At 42.7% G+C, this 8,365-nt stretch overlaps 1 long non-coding RNA gene across 1 annotated transcript; it reads left to right on the plus strand.

Moving 5' to 3' along the window:
- Positions 1-2,532: 2,532 nt before the first annotated feature.
- LOC146183104 (uncharacterized) lies at positions 2,533-6,150 on the plus strand. The gene is made up of 3 exons (XR_014708720.1): positions 2,533-2,987; positions 5,284-5,412; positions 5,520-6,150. It is a non-coding gene; the product is annotated as an uncharacterized LOC146183104 (long non-coding RNA).
- Positions 6,151-8,365: the final 2,215 nt, after the last annotated feature.

Here is an 8,365-nt window from a genome sequence, read left to right on the forward strand (position 1 = left end):
TATCTTGGGTATCAGCGAGCTCAAGTGGACCGGAATGGGAGAATTTAACTCCGGCGACCATTATGTCTTTTATTGTGGGCACGAATCCAAGAGAAGGAATGGGGGATCGCTCTCATAGTAAACAGAAGAATGGGCGAAGCAGTGCTAGGGTACAACGCCATAAACGACCGAATGATTTCACTTCGGATCCAAGGTCACCCTTTCAACATAACAGTTATCCAAGTCTATGCACCGACGACTGCTGCTGAAGAAGCTGACGTTGAGAGATTTTATGCGGACCTACAATGCCTTTTAGACCGCACCCCATCATCAGACGTCGTTTTTCTCATAGGAGACTGGAATGCTAAGGTCGGGAGTGAAGAAATATCCGGAATTACAGGCAAGTTCGGTCTTGGTGAGCCAAATGAAGCTGGACAGAGGCTAGTAGAGTTCAGTCAAGAAAACAACCTGACCATAGCGAATACTCATTTTCAACAGCACAAGAGGCGCCTGTACACATGGATTTCACCGGACGGTCTGTACAGGAATCAGATCGATTATATTATTTGCCGGCAGAGATGGAGAAGCGCTATACAAGCAGTAAAAACAAGGCCTGGGGCCGATTGTGGCACCGATCATCAGCTTCTTGTTGCCAAAATTAAGCTTCGATTGAGGAAAACGCAGAAAACTAGAAGGCCTTTCAGGTATGATCTGGATCAGATTCCATTAGAATATGCTGTGGAAGTGAGGAATCGATTTCAAGAATTAGATCTAGAAGACAAAGAGCCCGAAGAGATGTGGACTGATGTTCGTGATATAATACAAGAAGTTGCTACTAAGGTAGTTCCAAAGCAAAAGAAATGCAAAAAAGCAAACTGGTTATCTGAAGAGGCTTTGCAAATAGCTGAGGAAAGGAGGATGGCAAAAGGTATGGGGGAAAGAGAAAGATACAAGGTTCTCAATGCGGATTTTCAGAAAATAGCAAGGAGAGATAAGAATGCCTTCCTGAACATACAGTGTCAAGCAGTTGAGGACAACAGCCAATTAAGGAACACAAGAGCTCTGTATAAGACAATCAAAGATATCAAAGGAAGCTTCTGTGCTAAGCTGGGCTTGATAAAGGACAAACGAAGCCAGGACCTCACTGAAGCCTCAGAGATAAAGAAGAGGTGGCAGGAATACACAGAAGAACTGTACAAGAAGGACCCGGATGTGCAAACCCAACATAGGACGGTTGTGATTACTGATCTCGAGCCGGGCATCCTGAAGAGTGAAGTTGAATGGGCCTTAGCCAGCCTTGCTAAGAACAAAGCTAGCGGAATTGATGGTATTCCAGCTGAGTTGCTTCAAAACCTCAACCACGACGCTGTAAACACACTGCATACATTATGTCAAAAGATTTGGACAACCCTGCAGTGGCCACAGGATTGGAGGAGGTCAGTTTACATCCCCATTCCAAAGAAAGGCAGTGCCAAAGATTGTTCCAACTACCGCACGATCGCGCTTATTTCGCATGCTAGCAAGGTGATGTTAAAAATCCTGCAAGGTAGGCTGCAGCAGTATGTGGATCGGGAGCTTCCGGACGTGCAAGCTGGGTTTCGCAAGGGCAGAGGAACTAGAGACCAAATTGCCAACCTTCGCTGGATCATGGAAAAAGCAAGAGAGTTCCAGAAACCCATTTACTTCTGCTTTATTGATTATGCGAAAGCGTTTGACTGCGTAGATCACAGCAGATTGTGGCAAGCTCTCCAAGAGATGGCAGTTCCAATTCACCTCATCTGTCTCCTCAGGAACCTTTATGAAGGGCAAGAGGCCACAGTCAGAACTGGGCATGGTCTTACTGATTGGTTTCCGATTGAGAAAGGGGTGAGGCAAGGCTGCATACTGTCGCCCTGCCTATTTAACCTATATGCAGAGTGCATCATGAGGAAGGCCGGTCTTGACGACCCACTGAGCACAGAATATCTTGTAGCTGTCTTGATATGTCTATATTGGTCACATATATCTTGAGCTATCAAAGACATCTACAAGACGTTGCTTGGTGCTAGTCTAGAAGACATCATCGGCAAGATGTCTGGAATCTGTCTAGTGAAGAATTTTTGTCTTCAGCTACGCAAGACAGTTATTAGCCGGCTAACGCCAGATGTCTTCTAGAGTTCTGCTTCAGAAGTCTGCCATACTTCCTAACAAGACGTTTCAGGGTCACATATGCGCCTATAGTGCAATATGTACACAATTTAACTGGACGACACTGTTCTGTATACAAGTATAAATTGTCGAAGGTTTGTTCTAGCAATTTTTCAGCTTGCAAAATACTGTATCCAAAGTGCCTGCGCTTTTGAATTAAGCATGCAATTTGGGCTGTTTCCAGCATGCAGGACCAATATGGCACCAAGAAATGCTGTTTAGGCGATGGGTATCTGAACATAATGTACAAAAGCCGCTGACACCTTCATTTCTGCAGCCGATAGCCACACGCGTACTGTGTTCGACCTCACTGGGCGCAGTCCATTCCGCCGGAAGACTCCAAACTCCGAGTGTTCACAACGACAAAGTAAGCTAGCGATGTATCCGTGTGTGATAAAAGCCAGTAGTTCGCACAGAGGAAAGATTTGCTGCGCCGATGTTAATACGGAACGCCAGCTATGCACGATCCGCCATTCCCAAACTTCGCGCGCCGTGGCCTTTTCGCACCCCTCCTCTTTACAGCGAGATAGAAAATAGTGCGCCAAAATAATTACGCAAGACGCAGGTTGTATTTACCGTTTTGAAACAAATACGTCATAAGCAACAGTTACATTTTACTTGTATAGCTTGTTTTATGAAATATATTTCAGATTTCTATTGTTTTTAAAGTTATTGTATCAATGCGCTGCTCGGCGGCTGGCCATTTCAAATTTTCGTCGTGTCTAGTCGTGTCTGCACGTTAGACCGTTGGTTTGTGACTGCGTTGAAAATGTATCCCGCACAGCGGCTGCTACTTCTGGCTGCAAGGCAAGCTTCGCTTGGTGAGTAAGAAATTGTTTCTTCTAAATGAATCACTTAATGGAGCAGTAAAGTGACTGAGTGTTTTCTTTTTCCGATAAAAATGCTGCAAGGACCGTTGTTTGCATCCGCCGGCGCAGGCTGTATGGGCGAGCAAGATAGCGCGCGCGGACCGTTTAGTCAGTACGAAAGGCGGTGTTTTATGGCGCATCTACAGTTTTGTGCATGCAGGAAGGTTTTTCGCTTGTAATTCCACTCGCCGCGTTTCGTGAACTGCCATTGGCGGCGGAACCTCGCGATGTAATTCTTCAAAATGAGCTTGGCGATCCGACGTCTTTCGTTGATTGCCGCTGGTTCTAACACTTTCCCAGGAAACACAACTGAGCACGAAAGTCTGCATGCTTAGTGTGGCCTTCACTCTGCAGCAAGATACAGAAAATACGCACCGTCCAGTGGAAGCCGTGCATTGTTTCTCAGCCTGCAGAGCTCTATACGCGCTAAGTTATGCCGCGGTTGCGAAAAAGAAAGAGAACGATCTCAATAAACCGCCTTAGAGGGGAGGGTAAGGTGCATTCTGGCCACAGCGACTCTCCCAACTGCTAGCAAAATACTTTCGGCCTGTTCACAGGCACAAGTTGAAACACATAGCGAGATAGGAACGGCGTACAAACATTCTGCAGTGATTTAATTTTAATAGTTCATAAAATGTTTACAGTCAGCCATTACATTGCCGTGATTGCCTCGAGGATGCCATCTAACAATAGCGTTCGCTGCCTACCCCTTCTCCGGCGACCCTCAACCTTTTCCAGCATCAAATCTTTCTCCAGCGACTCCTCTCTTCTCATCAGATGACCAAAGTGATTTTACATTTTCATATAGTCAGAAAGCACAATTTAGTTCTTTTTAAGTTCCTGAACTGCATGCTGTGTGATGTGCTGGTGCTCTATTTGCTTTGGTCCTCAGGTTTTTTTTTTTTTTATTTTTGGCGGAAATGTTTTAAGAAATTAAGCTTCAGTTGAATTGGTACAGAAAGAAATCGAAAGCAAATCTTTCGGACGGACCTCATATAACGAAAAGCCTATTATAATACACAAAGACATATCAATTTCATTTGTTTTCTTGCTTCAGGGCCAACAGACTCTTCCTATCCAGAACTGGGAAAAGAAAAGAGAGTACTGAATCATAACTTACTTGTAAGGCGTATAGAATGTAGCCATGTTATAAATGGGTTCAGTGTATGCCTTCTGGCTGTCCTCAACAACAAAGCTGTGACTCCACGCAAACCTTTTGATAGCATACGGACTCCTCCCGAAGTGAAGGTGTTTGGCATCAAAGGTGAAATACCTTCATTTAATTTCAGTTCAGTTCAATTCAGTCGTGTCCGACTCTTCGTGACCCTATGGACCATGTCACGCCACGCTTTCCGGTCTCTCACTATCTTCCTAACATCACATAACTTCCTCTGCAGTGCCTCGAGGATGTCATCTAACCATAGCGTTCGCTGCCTACCCCTTCTCCGGCGACCCTCAACCTTTTCCAGCATCAAATCTTTCTCCAGCGACTCCTCTCTTCTCATCAGATGACCAAAGTAGCTGAGCTTTAACTTTAGAATTATTTAACTTAGAAATAACTTCAGAATTTAGAATTTAATGCTCTTTTTCACATTGTGCTGTTGTGTCTGTGTTTGGTGCTCTTGTTATTTTGTGTCTGCTCGAATTTTCATGTAAACAAAACACTTACCCAACAGCTCAAGCAAGTGAGCTATGCATTCTTTTTTTTTTTGCTCTGGGTGCATGCTCGCTGTTTAAAATATTGCTTTCATTTGTTCTAGGAAAACCTGGTGATGCATACATACATAGGTACCTACATATATACATGCATAGATACATACATAGGTAATGCATCCATACATAGATACATGATACATAGATTTATTTCTTCTCTACATATGTCGAATGAAACACTTAGTAAACTCAGAGGCAGGAACCTTACCCAGCATAGAAAGTGACTCTCAATAAAAAAAAAGAAATGTATAAATCAGGAAAATGGTGGTTCTCTTCAGGTGTGTCTGTTGGTGAAGACAAGAAAATGTTTTAGCCTTCGAGGTCATCAAGGAGTTATTAATATACATATATTATACTCAGCACTATTTTGTGCTGCTAGTGCGTGTCTTGGTTAAACATATTTTTATTGTGTACTCAGTACTCTCAACCTTATGTGACATATTTTGAGGTTAAATTCTTATCCTATGTTTTGTAGTCAGTGATTTGCTTTATTAAACTTCACAAGAAATCTTTAAAGCATTGGAACACCTTGCAGGTTGCCACCACCTCCACGGCTGCCTAGCAACTATCCTTTTCCTGTCTGTGCTGCAAACACAACTTAGCAATGAGGGCCACAGGACTGACATCTCACTGGGCAGTCGCGGGCTACTGACTGAATACACAGGTATGGTTTGACTGTGCCAAAAACTTAGAGTTGCCAACAGTGGGACTTTTTCCTTCTGTTTGGGAGCTCATATATCTAAATCGTGCTTTTGATTTTAATCCTGGCAGGTGTGACATGGAAAGCCTTCAACACCAATGAAACTTAGTTTTGCCGACGTCACAAAAGAGTGGTTGGTGTTTGCCTTGTGACAAAGACCAAGTCCACATCTAAAGGCGCTGCACAGCCACCATGAACAGTGCCACAATAGCAAGCAGCTGGGATCAAGGCACCTTCTGTGCTCATTTACAACTCAAGTTTGAAGCTGTAATTTTGCAAAGGTAGGCCTCCAACAATTGACAGAGAGGAGCCTCCCAATCAATTGAGCCACAAAGGAATTCCCCCTTTTCATGGCAGTAGGTGACAAAAAGAGGCAGTGCAGCTGGTGTTCAGTACCGATAAAGAAAAAGCTGCCCAGCCTAGTTAGCTGTGGACAAGGGCTGAAGTGGTGCCAGTGTTGAGAACGATCTGATTGGCAGAAAAGCCTTCTTTTAGGGATATTCGCCCCTTCACTCTTAATTTGTAACTGACTGCAGTGGATCTGATAGCCCCAGAAGTTTTCTTTTTTTTTTTTTCAATTTTCTCTGCCCTCTAGGGTTGTACAGAATAACAGATGCACAACCCATGCCAGCTCCCTCATTTTACGATGCTTTCATGCCAGAATGTTGGCAGTGGTATTCAGACCTTGTTTTTTTTTTTCAATGCCTTTTCTCCATGCATAATAACAGGCTATTTAGCGTAACACAGTCGCACACAAGACAGAGGACACCATCAGCACTTGCAACTGTTCAGCGGAAAGCAGCCGATATACATAGCCTACTCAGGTGATGCGCACGGGTACAAGGCAACATGGAAACAGCACCATTTTGTCAAACTATGCGTGAGAAATGTTTCTTCAGTCTCATAAGAAAAACCAATTTGCTGCTGACACAGCTGTAACCTGCTTCTAAAGAAGCAGGTTACAGGGCTTCTAGTGTTTCATGAGCCGTTACCTACAGTTTTCACAATTGGTGCAAACCCTACGGTGCAAGAGAAGTCGCTCACCTTCATTGTTAATGTCTTTTGCATGTTCCCTAAGTTGGCCATTGACGCAGAATCCTGCTTGTGCAAAATAAGATTTTTCTACATGACAGTAGAATTTTATAGATGGTGGTGCACTTTACGAAATGCTGGCCATGTCTCTTCTGACAGCCGACCTGTTTGTTTTCGTAGCTTATGTGATGGCATAGCTGAGCAAGCTTTCAGGGAGCAGAGGATACCATCTATACATTAAACAGGTTTGAGCTGTGTCAGTGACACTCCAGCTTTTCTTTGAGGCTGCAGATATTTCTCATACCTGCTTTGATAAGATTGGTGCTGTTTTCCTGTTTCCTTGTACATGTGCACATCAGCAGTGAAAGCTATGCATCGACTGCTTTCCCCTAAATAAACAGTTGTAGTAAGTACATGTGGTGTCTTCTTTCTTGTGTGTGTCTGTGTTATGCTAAATACCTTTTTTATTTCTGAAAACCAACTATCTCAGCAGTTAACTTCCTTCTTTTATACCAGCAGAATGTGAAGAGCAGCATCGTGTGCAACACTGAATTTTATTCTCTTTTTTTTTTTGTTTTGCTGTGCCTTCTGTACTCCTCGCAAGCTGTTTGCTGCACTACAAAAGGTAAGGGCAGTTGGTGCCATCATGGCTGGTTCATGCTGCCCTTATCTTTTGTAGTGCTGCAAACAGCTTTTGATATGGAATATAGTGGTTGGTATGTACAATGACAGGGATGCGAACCTTTTGCTCCTTCCTTTTTTTTTCCTTATGGTGCCTTCTAGTGTTTCTTGTAGAGTGATGTATGACCCTTACCTGCTACCTTTTTTCTTAGTACTTTTTAGTTATGATAGTAGAATGTAACTATGACAGGCATGCAGCCATTGCATTTTTTTTTCAGTGCATTCTAGTCATGCTAACAGAAACAGCAGCAGTGAAGCAGTCTTGGCTTCTTTTTTTTTGCAGTGTAGATTTTTTAATGGATTTGATGTCGTGCCTATTGCTCAAGTGTTTGCGCAGTTTCTACAAGATGTATGACCAGCATTCAGTTGGTGACATGCATGCACATATAGTATGAAATGCAACACGTGATGATGGTCCTTTGTGAATGCGCCTTTTTCTGTATACTGAAGCTTTTTCATTCGAATTTGTTGCTTTGTTTTATTTTATACAAACATTATGCAGATAGTTCGTTCAACCACTCAACCAGTTTTGTACACTTTTGCATACCTATCCCTGTTTATTTCTAGTCATTTCCTGTTCTTGTTTGGAGTATGGATGTTGTCATTCTTTTGTAAACAGATCATTTTAAGCTTGGAGAGAACTGCATTATTATTTTGTCATTTTCATACCACTTGTAGTGTCTAGTTTCTGTGCTTGTAACTTCGTAGGGCATTGTTGAAAAAAAATCAAATATATGATTTACACATTTTGTTTCCTAGCATCTTTTGTAGTTATTGCCGAATCTCCCAAAGAGCACCCAACCATGGCTGTCCACCGTACAGTGTGGCATGTTTTGTAACAAAGAATGTGTACAGTTCTCACTTACTGTTTGCAGTTTTAATGTCTGTGAGAATGAATGACAATGTGCATCATTCTTTACATGTCATGTGTTCGTGAGTTGGCTCTTTCTGGTGTTTTCTTCCTTGGTACAATATTAGGCTTCAGAGAACCACATTTTTTCATTTGCATACTGTTGCTTGTGGCTTTCCTTGCTTTTAACATGCATGAGATTGTTTAAGTTGCCTATTTGCAATGTATAATGTTGAGGAAATTAAAGAGTTCTGTAGTTTACTCATCTCATTTTCTAGCATTGGGTGCAGTTACTACCAAACTTTCTAAAGAGCACCTGATGGCCATTAACAGTGAAATGTGGCACGCTTTGTA

The sequence above is a fragment of the Amblyomma maculatum genome, chromosome 7 (assembly GCF_055883805.1).
Source record: "Amblyomma maculatum isolate TAMU_Amacu chromosome 7, ASM5588380v1, whole genome shotgun sequence".
Lineage (NCBI taxonomy): Eukaryota > Metazoa > Arthropoda > Arachnida > Ixodida > Ixodidae > Amblyomma > Amblyomma maculatum.